At 36.9% G+C, this 17,534-nt stretch overlaps 1 long non-coding RNA gene across 1 annotated transcript; it reads left to right on the top strand.

Annotated features, from left to right (window-relative positions):
• The first annotated feature begins 4,579 nt into the window (after positions 1–4,579).
• LOC122280549 lies at positions 4,580–5,290 on the top strand. Its single transcript, XR_006229933.1, has 2 exons — positions 4,580–4,738; positions 4,846–5,290. It is a non-coding gene; the product is annotated as an uncharacterized LOC122280549 (long non-coding RNA).
• The last annotated feature ends 12,244 nt before the right edge of the window (positions 5,291–17,534 follow it).

Below are 17,534 nucleotides of genomic sequence, written 5' to 3'. Positions count from 1 at the left end.
TTGGGTAAGCTATATGCAAATTTTTTGCTTACTGTAAACAATATTTTTATATATTTCTAAATCTATTGTTTAACATTCATCTTTTATTGGTAGAAAATGGAAAAGGCTTGCAAGAGAGAGGGCTATCAGCACTAATTTGAACACTAGGAAAGCTTTAACAGAAATCTCTAATAACCCTTTGAAGATCTATACTAGAGGTAGTCTCAAAAGACATTTTGATGAGAAGGAACATGAGGGGAAGAATCAAAAGAGAAGGGTGGACCAAACTGAAAACCTTCAACCAATGGCAGTGGCTGGTTCCCAGCCCTGCCATAATCAATGAGTCTCCTAACATGGAACTGCCGAGGGCTTGGGAACCCTCGGTCAGTTAGAATCCTTAGGAATCTTACTAAGGAAAAGAACCCATTCTTAGTTTTCTTGATGGAAACTAAGAGCAGGAAACAAAAGCTTGAGGAAGTGAGGCTGCAGTTGCACATGTATGGGTGTTTTGCAGTCGATAGTGTCAATCTAAGTGGAGGAATTGCTCTTCTGTGGAGGGAGGAATGGCAAGTCAAAGTCATTAGCTACACAAAATGGCACATAAGTGCACTAGTACATGAGGTTGAAACTGGCCAAACATGGCAATTCACAGGATTTTATGGACACCCGGTAACTGCAAAGAGAAAGAGTAGTTGGACCCTACTTGAAATGCTAAAACCATCCAATCCTACTGCCTGGCTCTGTGCTGGAGATTTCAATGAAATATTGGACCAAAAAGAAAAGGTAGGTGGAGCTAGAAGACCTTATAATCAGATAGAAGACTTTAGAAGAGCAGTAGAAGCATGTGACCTCAGTGATATACACTCTCAGGGACCTCAATTTACCTGGTCAAACAATAGAAGTGGGGGAGATTTCACAAAGGAGCGATTAGATAGAGCAATGGCAAATAAAGAATGGAACTTGATGTTTAGTGATGCAACCTGCAGTGTACTAGCAGCAGTAAAATCAGATCACTCTCCTTTGCATATCACAAAACAGAAACCAAACAGTAGCAGGAGGAGAAAGGGTTTTTGTTTTAGGTATGAAGCAGCCTGGGATCTAAGTGAAGAATGCCAAAGAGTTGTTTCTGAGGGGTGGAAGAGCCTTAATCTTGGAGGGCATGGGGCAGCTACAGTGAGACATAAACTGGAGGCATGCCAAAGGGGTCTGCAGAAGTGGCAGCAAGAAACTAAGTTTTCCAACCAGAAGGCCACCAAACTAGCTTTGGACCAGATTCGACACTACCAACAAGTTGGTACTGGGACACATATCCCCTCCATGATTCAACTACAGAAAACAGTAGAAGATTCAATGGCAGTTGAGGAGCTAAAGTGGCGTCAGAGAGCCAAGCAACACTGGCTGCAGTTTGGTGACAGAAACACACGGTTCTTTCACTTACATGCATCTCAGAGGAGAAAAAATAATACCATAAGATGTGTGGAGGATCCTCAAGGTAGGATTGTTGCTGAGCAGGAGGAAGTAGGGGAGGTATTCACAGGTTATTTTTCTTCCCTTTTTAGAACTTCTGTCCCAACTGGTTTTGAAGAGTGTTTGGGGTCTATGAGCTCAAAACTGAATGATGAGATGGCACAGTGGCTTAAAAATCCTTTCACCAAGGAAGAGGTAAGAGAGGCAGCCTTTCAAATGAACCCTCTTGGCTCTCCAGGCCCTAATGGTTTCCCTGCCCATTTCTTTCAGAAGCATTGGGAGGTAGTTGGAAATGAGGTCTGTCTTTTTGCCCTGCGGGTACTCAACCATAATGGCTCTCTTCAGGAAGTCAATGACACTTATATATCACTCATTCCAAAGGTTGCAAGGCCAAAGAAAGTTGGTGAATACAGACCAATTAGTCTTTGCAATGTTATTTACAAGATTGTTTCTAAAACAATTGCAAATAGGCTGAAAGTGATATTGCCTAGACTCATTTCCTTGAACCAAAGTGCTTTCGTGCCTAATAGACTCATTTCAGACAATGTTCTAGTTGCCTATGAAGTATTACACTCTATGAAGTCAAGGATGTCAGGGAAAAAAAGGTGCATGGCCTTAAAACTAGACATGAGTAAGGCTTATGATAGGGTAGAGTGGTCTTTTGTCAAAGCAGTTATGGTAAAGATGGATTTCCCCTCCCACTGGATTAACCTCATTCAATCCTGCCTCAACTCAGTTTCATACTCTATCTTGGTTAATGGGGAAGCTCAAAGGAAGTTTAGACCCTCTAGAGGCCTTAGACAGGGTGATCCCGTGTCCCCTTATATCTTTATTATGTGTGCTGAAGCTCTCACTGCTTTGTTGAACAATGCAGAACAGTCTGGTCTAATTACACCTGCACCAATAGGGAGAGGTCCCATATCGGTCAACCACCTATTTTTTGCAGATGATAGCCTTCTCTTCTGTCAATCCAACCCCCAAGAGCTGGCTACTGTGCTTGACATTCTCACAGTTTATGGTAGAGCCTCAGGCCAAGTACTCAACAAAGAAAAGTCTTCCATTTTCTTTAGCAAGAACACCAATCGGGGTGTGAGGGACCAAGTTCTGAAACAGGCAGGGGTAAATTCTTGTAGCAATTTTGAAAGGTACTTGGGATTACCAGCTCTTGTGGGTAGAAGGAAAATTGCAGAGTTCCATAATCTTGTGGACAGGACTTGGGCTCGAATTACCAACTGGAAAGCTAAGTTCCTATCTGCAGCAGGTAAAGAAGTTCTTCTCAAAGCAGTATTGCAAGCCATCCCTACCTATTCCATGAGTATTTTCCTGATTCCAAGCTCAATAACAAGAAAGTTGAATCAATTACTAAGGAAGTTCTGGTGGGGCTATAATGAGGAATCCTCAAAGATTCAGTGGGTCAACTGGAAACAGATTAGTCATAGCAAAGAGAGTGGGGGGCTTGGTTTTAGAGACTTTAGAAGTTTCAACTTGGCTTTACTCTCAAAGCAAGGGTGGAGAATCCTTCAGAATCCCACTTCCCTAGCAGCAAGGGTACTCAAGCAAAAGTATTTTAGCAAGACTAATTTGTTGGAAGCACAATTGGGGTCAAGACCATCCTTTGCATGGAGGGGCATCCAGGCAGGTTTGGGGATTCTGAAAAAAGGCCTCCTGTGGAGGGTAGGGAGTGGAAGCAAGGTGCACATATGGAAGGATAGCTGGGTCCCTTCCCTCCCTGCATTCCAGATTACATCTCCTCGACCAGTTGATTGCAGGTGTGATCAGGTCAGTGACCTCATTGAGGTACATTTGAAGACCTGGAAGGACTCACTGTTACAACAGCTATTTTCACCAAGGGAGGTTGAAGCAATAAAAGCCATTCCAGTAAGCGTGGGAGGTAGAGAGGATAGGATGGTTTGGCCGTATACTACCAATGGACAGTACTCAGTAAGGAGTGGATACCATTTCCATCAACAATTGGAGGATGAATTGGAAGGGGAGTCATCAAATAGAGCTCGGGACAAGCATATTTGGAAGGGTATATGGAAGCTGAGAATCCCCCCTAGGGTCAAGATGCTTGTGTGGAGAGCATGCAATGAGGCATTACCAACCATGGCAAATCTGAAGAGAAGGAAGATTGTGGGTGATGATTTGTGTTTTATCTGCAAGCAAGCACCTGAAACTTCTAGCCATGCATTATGGAGCTGCCCTGCTACACAGGATGTTTGGAACCAAAGCAGCAAAAAGATCCAGAAGATGGTATGCCATAGTGACTTCATCTTTGATGTGTGGTCTCTCCTTGCTGAGAACTTGGACTCTATTGAGTTAAAACAATGTGCTGCAGTTTTGAAGGGTGTCTGGTCCAGGAGGAACGATGTCCTCCATGGAAAGAACTTCTTGCATCCCACAAGTGTGTTTCAGAAGGCAGTAGAAGAGGCTAGAGCTTATGAAGAATCTGTCACACCCTCAGGTGAAACCAGTGAAAGTGTTCCAGTAGACATCCAGAGGTGGAAGAAACCTAAAAGTAACTGGTTTAAACTTAATTGGGATGCTGCAATTAGAGATAGGGAGGGGCGTATTGGCATAGGTGCTGTGGTCAGAGACTCCCAGGGATTGGTTATAGGTACTCTCCGTGCTCAAAGGTCTCTCAAAGGCTGCTCATCGGATGCTGAAGCTTATGGTCTACTTGTGGTTGCAGTTTTTTGCAAGGAACTTGGTCTGCAGCAGGTCTGCCTGGAGGGTGATTCTAAGCATGTGGTGAATCTGTTACTTAGCAAGGAAGTGGACTGGAGCATGGGGGGTTGCCTGGTTGAGGATGCTAGGAAAATACTAAACTCAAGCATCAGGTGGACAGCGTCTCATGTCAAAAGGGAAGCAAACAAGGCTGCCCACCAGCTAGCAAAGTTGGCTTTGGAGGAGTCCGAGGATATCTATGATATTGAAGTGTGTCCTCAATGTATTAAGTCCATTGTGGCTTCAGAGCTGTTGTAATTTTCTCATCACTATGCTTGGTGTGTTGTAAAGTGTAGTGTCTGATTGTAATATCTTGGTTAATGAGATCAGTATTTCAAAAAAAAAAAAAAACATTCATCTTTTATTTTATTATTTTTTTCTCCCTCCTTCCACTTGCTCTCTCTCTCTCTCTCACCCAACAGACTTGTTTTTTTTTCTCTCCTCTCAACTTTTCCTTTTCTCCTCACATTTGATAGACCCTTCTCTCGATGGACAAACCCTCATCTCTCTAGATGGCAAATGATGGAAACTCCACACAATCTCGACGGATCTCATGATGGTTCAAGTATGATTTTTTCCATCTATTCTCTATTTCTTCATTCTTTCTCTCTAGCCGAGTGAAATTTCCTATCTCTCCCTCCCAAAACTCTAATCCTCTGTTATGATTTTCAGGTTTTCAATCTTCCATGAGGACATTGCACTTCCTCCATCAACGTCGTTGTTATCACCCTTCCCAAAACACTTGTTTGGTTGATGTTCATTATCGACAACTAGGGTAAAAAATACTTGTTGGTTGTTGGTTGCATGATAATGGATTTTGATACAGGGGATTTTTAGACAGCTTTCTGAATGGAATGTAATGTAATGGAATGTGGCATTGATTTTTAGACAACTTTCTTAAACGGATTAATGGAATTTTTTGTATTACATATATATTCATGTAATGTAATAGAATGTGGCATTGATCTTGAGATAGCTTTCGGAAATGTGTAGATGGAATTTTTTGTATTACATATATATTCATGTCATGTAATGAAATGACATGATTTTGACACATGGAATTTGTATTGTAGACAATTTTCTGTATATTGAACCAGTTTGAGACAATTTTTTGAAATTAGTTGATGTTCAATTTTAAGTTGATGAAATTGTTGTATATTTTTTTATGTTCAATTTTAAGACAGCATAATTGGCATATATTTGTAAATCTTATGTTGTGGAAATACAAAATATATAAAAAAATTAATTTTAAGAAAAAATAATTATAATAATTAAAAAATAATATTTTATTATTATTTTAGCTAAAAGATGCTTAATCCGTGGACTAATCCGTTAGATATGTCAAAAGCCTATAATAGGGTGAAGTGGAATTTTTTAGAGGCCATTTTGATTAAGTTGGGTTTGGCATGAAGTGGACTAAACTTCTGATGAGCTGTGTCAGAACAGTCACTTACTCCACCGTCATAATTGGGATCCCAGGAGAGATAATCACACCTACAAGAGGTTTGAGACAAGACGACCCCTTGTCACCTTATCTATTCCTACTGTATGCTGAAGCCCTTAGTTCCCTTTTGAGTAGTGCTGAACAGAGAAATCTCATCAAGGGGGTAGCAGTGTCAAGGAATGGCCTAAGAATAAATCATCTTCTTTTTGCCGATGACTGTGCAATATTTTGTAGAGCTAAGCTGGTAGAATGGTACCAGGTTAATGGACTTTTGTCAGTGTATCAGGAACCATCAGGTCAAACACTGAATAAGAGAAGACAAGTGTATTTTTCAGCTCTAATACAAAGGTGGAAACAAAGGATTTTATTTTGCAGCAGGTAAATGGCTCAAGATGTAACAATTATAATAGGTATCTCGGGGTCCCTATAGTTGTGGATAGATCAAAATACTACACCTTCAAAAGTCTTAAGGAAAAGGTGTGGAAAAGGGTAAATAACTGGAAGTACAAGTTTCTATCCTCAGCAAAGGAAATTCTAATAAAGAGTGTGTTACAAGCCATCCCAACCTATGCTATGAGTGTATTTAAGGTACCTGGAAAGCTATTGAAAGAAATTGAAGCTATTATAGCCAAATTCTGGTGGAACCAAAAAGAGGTAGGAAAGGGCATCCATTGGAAGTCATGGAGCAGTATGGGGGCAGTTAAAAACCAAGGAGGGTTAGGATTCAGGGACCTCAATAGCTTCAACAGAGCCCTCTTAGCAAAGCAACTATGGAGAATGATAAAAGAGCCAATGTCCTTCGTCTCAAGGGTTTTCAAACAGAAGTACTTCTTGAACTGTGATGTGATGGAGGCTGAGCTGAAGGGATCTCCCTCGTACATATGGAGAAGTATTTGGTCTAGTAGGAACCTGGTGAAGGAAGGGTTAGTGTGGAGGGTCGGAAATGGAAGAGATATACAAATATGGAAGGAAAAGTGGCTGCCTCGACCAGTAACATTCCAAGTACAGACTCCCATCAATACTTTAGATTCAAATTGTAAGGTGAATGCATTAATTAATGTAGATACTAATTCGTGGAATGGGAGTTTAGTCAGGCCATTTTCAGTGAAGAGGAAGCAAACTTGATTTGTTCAATTCCCATAAGCAAGAGGGGCGCAAGAGACAAAAGGATATGGGCAGGGTCTTCAAAGGGCATTTTCACAGTCAAAAGTGCTTACTACATGGACACTAAACTTTGAAATAGAAGCAGGGGTGAGTCTTCTTCAGGAGGGGGAAATGCAGGGTTGTGGAAGAATCTATGGCAGTCAGAAGTCCCGGGGAAGACATAATGTTTGTATGGAGGAGCCTATCCAACATCCTTCCAACAAAAGACAAGTTGTATAGAAGGAACATTGTGGAGATAACCTTTGTCCAATCTGTACAGAAGAGGCTGAAACTGTGTTACATACCCTGTGGGCCTGTCCAGCAGCTAGAGATGTGTGGGGAGGTGATAGTAGCAAGCTCAAGAAGTGGAACAGCTTTTATTGTGACTTCCAGTAGCTGTGGGAAGAAATGTCAACAAGACTAGATAGAGAGGACCTACAGATGGCTGCAGTATTGTGTTACCTTCTGTGGGGCAGGAGAAATGCGTTTATCTTCAAAGACTAGTTCATGAGTCCTGAAACCATTACAGCAATGGCTCAAGCTGAAGTTACAGTGCTAAGGGAGGTAAAACTACAGGTTAGTAGCAGGCTAGAAGAGAGAAGGTCAGTAGCAGTGGCAAGTCAGCATTGGCAGCCACCTGAGTGGCCTTTTGTTAAAGTAAATTTTGATGCAGCATATGATAAGAGTTCAAGTAGAGTGGGGATAGGTATAGTTGTGAGAGATAGTGAAGGAAGGTTATAAGCATGCTTAACAACATCAAGAGGTCAGGTCTTCTCAGCTGCCCAAGCAGAAAAAACAGCCCTGCAAAGGGCCTTAGATATGTGCTTAGACATGGGCATGAACTAGGTTGTTTTCGAAGGGGACACAAAGGCAGTTATTGGGGCAGTTAATTCCAATTAAGAGGATAGTTCTTGGGGTGGCCAAGAGACAGATGATTTACAGCAGTTGATGAGGCTTCACCTGGGGTGGAAGTTGTCTTTTGCTTACAGGTCTTCTAATAGTGGTGCTCATAGTGCAACAGGGGTAGCCATTAGGGGTGTAACCGGTCCGGTTTGGTCTGGTTTTGGACAAAATCTAGGACCGAACTGGTAGGTACCGGTTTTGTATTTTTCAAAACCGATTACGCACCGATTTTTCTTATAAACTAGTACTCCAGTTTTCGGTCCAGTTTGGTCCGGTTTTAATAAAATATAAATTTTTCATTAAAAATTTTGTTTAAAAAAAAAACTGATTTAAAATTTCTGTTTTAAAAATCTGCTATGTAAAAAAATTCTGTTATAAAAAATCTGCTTTATAAAAAAAATCTACTATGTAAAAAAAATCTGTTACAAAAAATCTGCCTCATAAATTGTTAATATGCTATCTAAACAAAATTCTACTATATAAAAAATCATTACAACACAAAAACTGAAATAAGAAATCTAGTGTAAAAAAAATCTGTTCTAAGCTTATAAGCCTTTAAATAAAACTGCTACAAAAAAATAAAATCTACAATAAAAACAAAAAAAAAAAAAATCTGCTATGAAATAAAATAAGTCCAAAAGTCTAAATTACAAGTCCAAAAGTCCAATAAATTATAAGTCCAAATTCCAAATGTCTAAATTACAAGTCCAAAAGTCTAACAAATTACAAATCCAAATACCAAAAGTCTAAAGTACAAATAAAAAAGTCTAACAAATTACAAGTCCAAAAGTCCAACAAATTACAAGTCCAAATTAAAAATCTAAATTAGAAGTTTAAATTACAAGAACATCCAATAAAAAACCTTACAACTAGAACAAATAGCTAATAATAATAGCTATGCACGTAGCCACCAAATCCAATAGTCCATTCAACAAATCTTGCAATTGTATTAAAATAAAACAAGCAGTTAATTTCAATAAAAAGTTAGTAATTACATTAAATAAATAAAAAAAAACTTTAAGAAAAATGTTATACAAGTTATCCTACCTTAAATTTAATCATCTCCAACCAAAGAAGTGGGTCTTGAAGAACTCCTTAAGTCTTCCATGAGCTCTACACAAAAAGGAAAAAATAAAGCATAATAATTAAAACAAATTACTAATATGATATACATTTTAAAGACACTTAAAGAAAAGGTGAATGATGCTACATACCTGTATCAAATTTCTCAAATTCCTCAATATCATCCATTAAAGTGCGAATGTTTAACAGGGCAGAAGATGAGTGAAGCCAATTTTGTATATAGATAAGGGCTTCAACCATAAGTGGAGATAGGCTATTGCGGAAAGGATCAAGTACTCTACCTGCTGTGCCAAAAGCCGACTCAGAAACCACTGTAGATATCGGAACTGCAAGAACATTCCATGCAACTTTTGAAAGCACGGGGTATCTAATGCTGTTAACCTTCCACCAATTCAACAAGTCAAATTTTGGATCACCCTTTTCACATTTTTCAATTAAATACCTCTTCAATTCAAATTTACTCTCCAAAGAGTTTTCTGACTCCAATCGCATCTGAACTTTTAAACGGATATATGATCTCATTGATCCAAAATCACCTTCACCTACCCCAGGATTTGAACTTGTAGTAGTAGCTCATCCCTCACTTGATTGGCTTATAGTTTGATCTTGTGCCCCAACATCACTTTCCTCATGTGCACAATAACTATCATATAAACGAGTCAAAGCATCTTTAACCAAATCCAACAACATAAGAACTTTTGAAGTCTTATCCTCATAGAATCCTTAAAAAAGAATATCTAGACATCGTATTTTATATCGAAGATCAAGAATCAATGCAATATACAACAAAAAATTTATTTTTTCAATATTTCCCCAATACTTCTTAAATTTAGATTTCATATTAAATGTCATTGTCCTCAATTTATAAGGCCCTTCTGTACACTCCAAATTAATTGTAGCATGAATTGTCGCAAGCTCAAATGCAAAACAGTTGCAAGTGACATAATTGGCCCCAGAGAAATGCAAGGTTGCATCATAAAAATGTTTTAGAAATTTTACAAATAACCTACTCTTATTCCAATCATCTATGGTTGGAGGCCCTAACTTGGAAGCCCCTCCTTTACCCAACTCACTAACACCATCATCATCCTCACTGTCATCCTCCCCAAGGCTCTTAACATATCTTGAATCTTCATCCTCTAGCCGTTGAAATGCTTTTTGAAACTTTTCAGCCCTATTTAACATCATAAAAGTGGAGTTCCAACGAGTTGGTACATCTAATCATACACTACTTTTACAAGTAATATCCTCACTATCACAACATTGATTAAATGTGTTCCACCTTTGTGGAGATAATTTCACATACTTCACAGCTGCTCGAATTCGTGTAATTGATTGATCATATTCTTTCAACCCATCCCGAACAATTAAGTTCAAGATATGAGCACAACATCTCATATGCAAGAACTCATGTTCCAAAATTGTATCTTTTTTATTCCTTGTCTTTCTTTTGATATACAAAACTATCTCATTATTTGAACTTGCATTATCAAGTGTAATTTGTAAATATTTTGGGCCTCCCCCATTTAAGCAAACACATTTCAATTTTTTTTCCCAATGTCTCATCTTTATGGTTTTCCACCTCACAAAAGCTGATAATTCTTTTGTTTATTTTCCAATCTTCATCAATAAAATGTGCGGTGAGACACATTTAGTTAAAATTTTGCACGGATGTCCATGTATCCGTGGTTTAGCAAATGCGCTGCCCCTTAAGAGCAATTTTCAGCTTGTCTTTCTCTCTCAAATAAAGTTTAAAAATATATTTTACAACCGTTACACGTGATGGAATCCCATTCCCATCTAGGTTGCACAACAAACATAAATTTCTTAAACCCTTCCCCTTTCACAAATTTAAAAGGAAGCTCATCAATAACCAACATTTCAGCTAAGGCTGCTCTACAAGCTTCAACACTAAAAGCAATAGATACAAGCCCCTCATTGCTTTCTCCAGACTAAAAACCTAACACAAATTGGTTTCTATCCACTTTCCTAAGTTGGGACTTCTTACAGGTTTTTTCCAAGTGTTGTAACATTGATTTTGTGCCATTTATATTAGGATCACAAGCATAAGTAGTCCCGCAAAAATTACATGCAGCTCTAGGTCTTGAATTATATTCAGTTTTAATCCTTTTAAAATAGTCCCAAACTACATATCTTTTTCTACCACTCCTAGGACCAGTAGATGGCTTACTTTCATTGGAGGGTGGAGAAAGTGGATCGTTAGTCGCTGTTGATTCCATGGTCTTTTGACTCATTTCCTTTAAAGGTCTTACATCGTCGAGTGTTTCATTTGATTGATCCATCTATACTAACAACAATAAATAACATTAATATTATATTACAATCACACACTTTATAAAATAATAGACCAAGCAATTTAGCAATCACACGCTTTATAAAATAATGGACCAAGCAATTTAAAAAACATATTAATATTATTTAAGCCACACGCACGTACAAGTAGTAATTTAGCAAATTACCAAAATAATGTTCATCAAATAAATAAACTAACAAAGAAAAAATATATCACATTGCCGGATCATGTTAAACTCCAATAGATTTCTTTTCTCACTAACCAAGAATATACTACGGTTACTACCAAAATAATATTCATCAAATAAATAAACTAAAAAAAAAAATGTACAAGCAAACTAGTAGTTAACATACATGGCCATAAATGATAAATATACAAAACTACAAATAATAGATTAAATAAATGTACAAAACTACAAGCTTTCTGATTAGATTAAATAAATGATAAACGTACATACACGACCATAAATGATAAATGTAATTATGTACAAAACTACAAATAATTGATTAAATAAATGATAAATGTACCAACTATCAAAATGTAGGCTTTTAGCACATCCAGGGTCTAGTCGCCAGCGTCGAAGCAGAAAAGAAGAAGAAGAAGAAGAAGAAGAAGAAGAAAAAGAAGAAGAAGAAGAAGAGGAGGGGGAAGTCTTAGTTGACGCAGTAGAAAACTGGAAAAGGCAGTAAGGCACGCCGCACGGATTGCGGAAGCAAGAAAAAAAGTCTACTTTAGTTTAACCTAATTTGAAAACGCACCGTATGGTATATTATTATTGCAGATTTTCAGACTGGGCTGGGCTGCCGGCTGGGCCAGGCTGGGTTGCTGGGCTGTGGTGGCAGTACAATCACTGCAATGAGCTGGGCTTAAAATAGAGAAAAAATACACTTAAATGGTTAAAATAAGTATCCAATAAAATAAATATAAGACAATTAAAAACACTATAACAATTATATTATTAAAAACAAAACAATGACTAAGACTATTATAGTATTAGTGTTACTACTACATATAATGATATCAATACTATAAGTCTATATATAGGCTATATAGTTATACATTAAATAATATAATTATTAATGACTATTAATATTAGTATATATATATATATAATAAACTATTAGTATTAATACTATAAGTCTATATTAGACTATTAGTATTAGTATATATATATTAGTACTAGTTATAGTTATATAATATATTAGACAATATAATAGTATTATTGGTAAACTATTAGTCTAGTTATATCTTAGTATTAGTTATGGACCTTATAGTGAATTGGTGATTTAGTATAACTATATCAGTATAAGTATAACTATAGTCTATATTAAACTATTAGTATCATTATAAATATTAGTATTCATTATAGTGATTATAATTACCATATAATGATATTAATATTTGTTAATTGTTATAGTGAGTTTGTTTTATTATAAATATATTACCGATAGACTATATTGATAGTATTAGTATATTAATTTAGTATTAGTGTTACTATATCATTATTTTATATATAATTATTTAGTATAATGATTTATATACTAATTTATAGTATTATACATATACTTAAAGTATAATACTAATAGTAATATAGTTTTAGATTATTAGTATTTAGTATTAGGTCATACAATTTAAATTGTATTAATATAATAGACTATATATATATATATATAATAGACTACATAGTTATACATAATAAATTAAAGAATATAACAATGCAATATAGTATCAATACTATAAGTCTATAAGTCTATATTAGACTATTAGTATTAGTATATATATTAGTATTAGTTATAGCTATATAAATAATATTAGACTATATTAGATTATATAATAGTAATAGACTATATAATAGTAATAGTATTAATATTTGACTATTAATATAGCTATATATTAGTATTAGTTTTGGTGATTTAGTATAACTATATTATTATGATTATAACTATAGCCTATATTAGAATATTAGTATTAGACTATTAGTATATATGTGATTATTTTTTATGTAATTAATGATTATATAGACTTAAAGTATATTACTAATAGTACTATAGTATTAGACTATTAGTATTTAGTATTAGGTCATAATATTTGACTATTTAGTATTAGTGATTATTTCAAAATTTAGTAATAATATTTGACTATTTGAGTAATTTTTTTTTTCTTAGTTCTTACTTCTTATAATAAAATGTTATTAATAATATATATTTATAATATTATATATTAAAAGCATATGATGAACTAAATTTTTATGTTCAAGATTAAACACTTATTTTATAAATTATAATAACATTATCTTATATATAATTATAATTTATATTATTTTATATAAAAAGTATATATAGTATAAAACATATTATATATAATATTAATAAATAAATATATATATAAACAGTACCAGTCCTGTGATGACCCGCTTTCGCGTGTATTTTCACTGAAATTGTTGTTTTTATTTTAATTAATATATTAGCTTATTTATTTTAAATTATTGCGTTTTAAAATTATTTTTTAATTTAATTGATATTGTGTTTTATTTCTTTTAGTTGTTTACAGTTTTTAATATTCTTACGGCAGTTTAGTGTTGTTTTCCCGGAATGAGGATTAGACCTCATCTTCTTTCCCTACACCTATTTTCTTTTTCCTTTTCCTTTTTTTTCCTTTTTTTCTTTTTTCTTCTTTCTTTTTCCTTTCTTTTTCTCTTTTTTCTTTCTTTTTCTTTTTTCCTCTCCTTCCCGCTCGACCCCCCGTCCCTCTCTCTCCTCCCCTCTCACGCCGGAAAGCTTCCCGCCCTCGAACCGCCGCCGTCCGGCCACCGTGCGGCTCACCGCCGGCACCGGTCGACTCGTCTCCCTCCGGCGCACCTCACCATCGATTTCCAGCCCCATCCGGCCGGCCGTTTGGCCGGAAAACCCCTTTAAAGCCTGCACGGTTTTTGGCTCGATCCGCCGCCGTCGCTCCACCTCCGGCCACCATTTCTTCACCACTTCATCACCGGTCCCTTGCCGTCCTAACCCACCTATTTCCGACCTCCAACGACCACCGGAACAGCTCCCACGAGCTAGCTTTCCTTTTTAGGAAATCCAGCCTCTTTCCGGTGTTTTCGCCGCCACCCACGGCCAACCACCACTTCCAATAGCTTCACAATCATCCCTAGACCATTCCCTATCGATTCCAAGCCCTGGTTTGTCCCCGTTCAAAAGTGGGTATTTCACAACCCACGACCACAGTGATTTTTCACTGTAACGTTGCTTTTTCATCGCCGTTTGCAACGCCGGGTGTTTTCTAAAATTGCCATATAGCGCGGTAAGTATTTTCCAAACCCTATTTTCAAATTTAAATATATATCGCTCATTCAATTTATTTTATCTGCTGATTGGTTGATTTCAGACTGAGTCCGAGGAGTTCGGGGGTCGGATGGATGGAGGACGGAGTTGCTTGATTTATTGTTTTATGGTTGGTTGTTTGTTTTGTGCATTGATAATTGCATTTGCATGGTGCATGCACGTGTATTTTATTTTATTTGAGAAATCCTGTTTTGCTGGCGTGAGTGGATTTTCGGGTGCGTGTGTCTCACGAGCCCAAGCCGGGATGGGTTATTATCTCGGTGGAGCTCCTCTGGTCACTCGGGAGTGGATAATACTGAGTGACGTCCCCTGAGTTGTCGCTGGGCGACGACGGGAGCGGGGCTAGAGGATGGCCCGGCCAGGTACACGCGGGGCGCGAGTCTGGGTATCGCTCTACTCACCGACTCCGTGGCCCTTCGCTGGCGAGGGCTATAGGATGGCCTGGCCAGGTACGCGTGGGGTGCAAGTCTGGGCATCGCTCGTTTAGGTGTCACATACGTAGTCGTTACCTGCGGTGTGGCACAGAGCCAGGGTGTGCGGATGATCCCTAGGGGAGATCATGGTGCATGCATAATCGGTTTGTTTTTATGGTTTTCGGATGTGGGCCATTTTCTGGGAAAATGGCGAGTTTTGGTTTTGAGGCTTTTGATCAATTTTCTGGGAAAATGGTGGTTTGGGCTATTATCTGGGATAATGGCGAGGATTGGTTTTAAGGATATGTTTTTATTGGGCCAAATGGGTTTTTGGCGTGCGTGGTAAAAATGTGGTTTTGTGGGACATGTGCATTGGCTTTTCTTGCATCCATGTTGTTTGAGTTCTATGTGTTTTTATCTGGTGGTGTTTGGGTTTTACTTACCTGCGGTACCATTTTTGGTTCCGTAGCTTTTGGTGCAGAGTTCGAGGATGAGGAGGAGAAGGCTGAGCCCGAGGATGCGGCTCCGCCAGGTTGCTGATTTTATGCTATGTATTTGATATTATATTATATTCGTGTTTTGTAATATTTATTTATGTATGTTTTTGAATAGCTTTATATTAAACAAGAAAAATTCTGGTACTTAGTTATTGACTTGCTTTTCGCTGCGTTTTTCTCGTGCACTTTGTTGCCTTTGCACACACTTGGCACACGTCGTTAGGGTGGTGACCCGTGATGTCATCATCTGGACGTCTCGATTTCCCCGTGTTCGTGCGTGGGGATTTGGGGGCGTCACAAGTTCGGTCCGATCCGGTCCAATCCAATGTTAACCGAAACCGGATCGGTCCCTGCCGGTTTTCTATTTATAAAAACCGGTTCCGGACTGGACCAGTACAAAACCGGCACAACCGGTCCGATCCGATCTAGTTTTCCAGTTTTTTGGGTTTTTTTTACACCTGGGTTTTGATGAGGTTAGCTTTATTTTGATTGCATATTCCTATGAAAAAATAAAATAAGAGCACTCATAATGGGTTATGTAAAATACATTTTTTTGTAAAATTTAAAGAAAATAGCTCAAAATAGCCCATCAAATGGATTGTGTATTTTATTACTAATATCATATCTATGAAATAATGTTCACACTTGTATAATATTTAATTCATTTATTTTTCTACTTTTTACTTTTTATTCATTTCTCTCTCAACCTTCTACATTTTACTTTATTCGAAATGAATAAAATATATTAAAAAGTATAATATTTAAATGATATAAAGAAAAATGAGATAAATTGATGGATGATATATTGTAACAGCCTGCTAAGAATTTAATTGTGGAATTTCTATAGGCTTTAGGAATTTTGTGAAAACTCCGTAAGTTTTCACTAATCAACTAATCGTATAGGTTTTAGTCTGTTAACAAAGTTAGTGTTATCGCACACCATGATGCCAAAAGTGTAATTTTATTTATTTGCTGTAGTTAGAAGTGTCAGAATACGTTATGGTCTGCGCCAATTGACTCAATTGATTATTTAGTATTTTATAGTACAATAATCATATTTTCAGTTTTCGAACGAGACACTTGTTTGAAAACATATTTTGCTTTTTCTGAGTCATTTTGGGGTTGAATTTTGATAAACGAATTGTATAGTTAAATTTGTATAAAGATTTAAGGTTTTACAGTGTAAAATTTATTTTTCACTTTCTCTGAGTGAATAGTAACACCTCAATAGTCGCAATTAAAGGAAAGTTTTTAAAATCATAGTGTGGAATGTCCAAATTAGGATAGATAAGTTTTATTTAAACACTTGGAAAGATCTTATCCACACTTGGTGAATAGTTTTGGATACTTACACAAAGAGGAACCATGAGATGGATTGTGAAGGAATCAAGATGTGAGATCATGCCATCTAAGTAAAACCCTAGTCTTTCATTTGATCAACCAAAATGAGCCAGACTAAAGAGGGTTTCAACCCTTGTGAAACCTTAAATGGTTGGAATCCAATTGAAACCCCAAAAGCTTGGTTTACCCTAAAAGGTTTCCCCAAACCCTAAAGTTGGCCTCTAAACCCTTTTTTTATCCGATTTCTAGTATTGTATTTAATTACTTGATTAAATCACTTCCACATGATATTAATTCACCAAATTCTTGTGATGACATCATTATCCAACCTTTTAAACATTGCAAGTTTGATTGGGCCAAGAAAAATTGAATTTGGCCTTGATAGCATCTTAAATCATAACCTAACCCTCGTTAAACCCCAAATTAAAGCCCACTTAGTTGAGGCACATCAAAGCACACGAATTTGATCATCTTAGCAAAATTTTTTGAAGAAGTTTCCTCTCCCACAGTGCAGGCCATCCACTATCTTTGACTGCACCCAATAGTGCCTTGATGTGAAGTATAAATCCACATCATCACCCTCCATACCTCACAACTACTGCAAGCAGTTCTTGCCCCTCACTATTCTCCACTTTTGGTGACATAGTCATCTCCAATCAAGCGTCATTCAAGCCCATACATTCGCCCTCTATAAGTCTAAAGTTGTGCAAGACACGTTTCACTCCCTTTCATCACTTATTCACTTCATTCTTAGAGAGAAACCCAAAAAAGCTCTCTTAGGTAGATTTCTGGGTCTTTTTACATAGAGCTTTTCAACCATTTGTAAGTATTTTCACATAATGACTCCTTAAAAAAAAGTTGTTCGTCTTTGAGTGTAGTTTT

The sequence above is a fragment of the Carya illinoinensis genome, chromosome 11, assembly GCF_018687715.1.
Source record: "Carya illinoinensis cultivar Pawnee chromosome 11, C.illinoinensisPawnee_v1, whole genome shotgun sequence".
NCBI classification, from domain to species: Eukaryota; Viridiplantae; Streptophyta; class Magnoliopsida; order Fagales; family Juglandaceae; genus Carya; species Carya illinoinensis.
The sequence above is the reverse complement of the archived record's forward strand: the minus strand, read 5'-3'. Positions and strand labels throughout refer to the sequence as shown.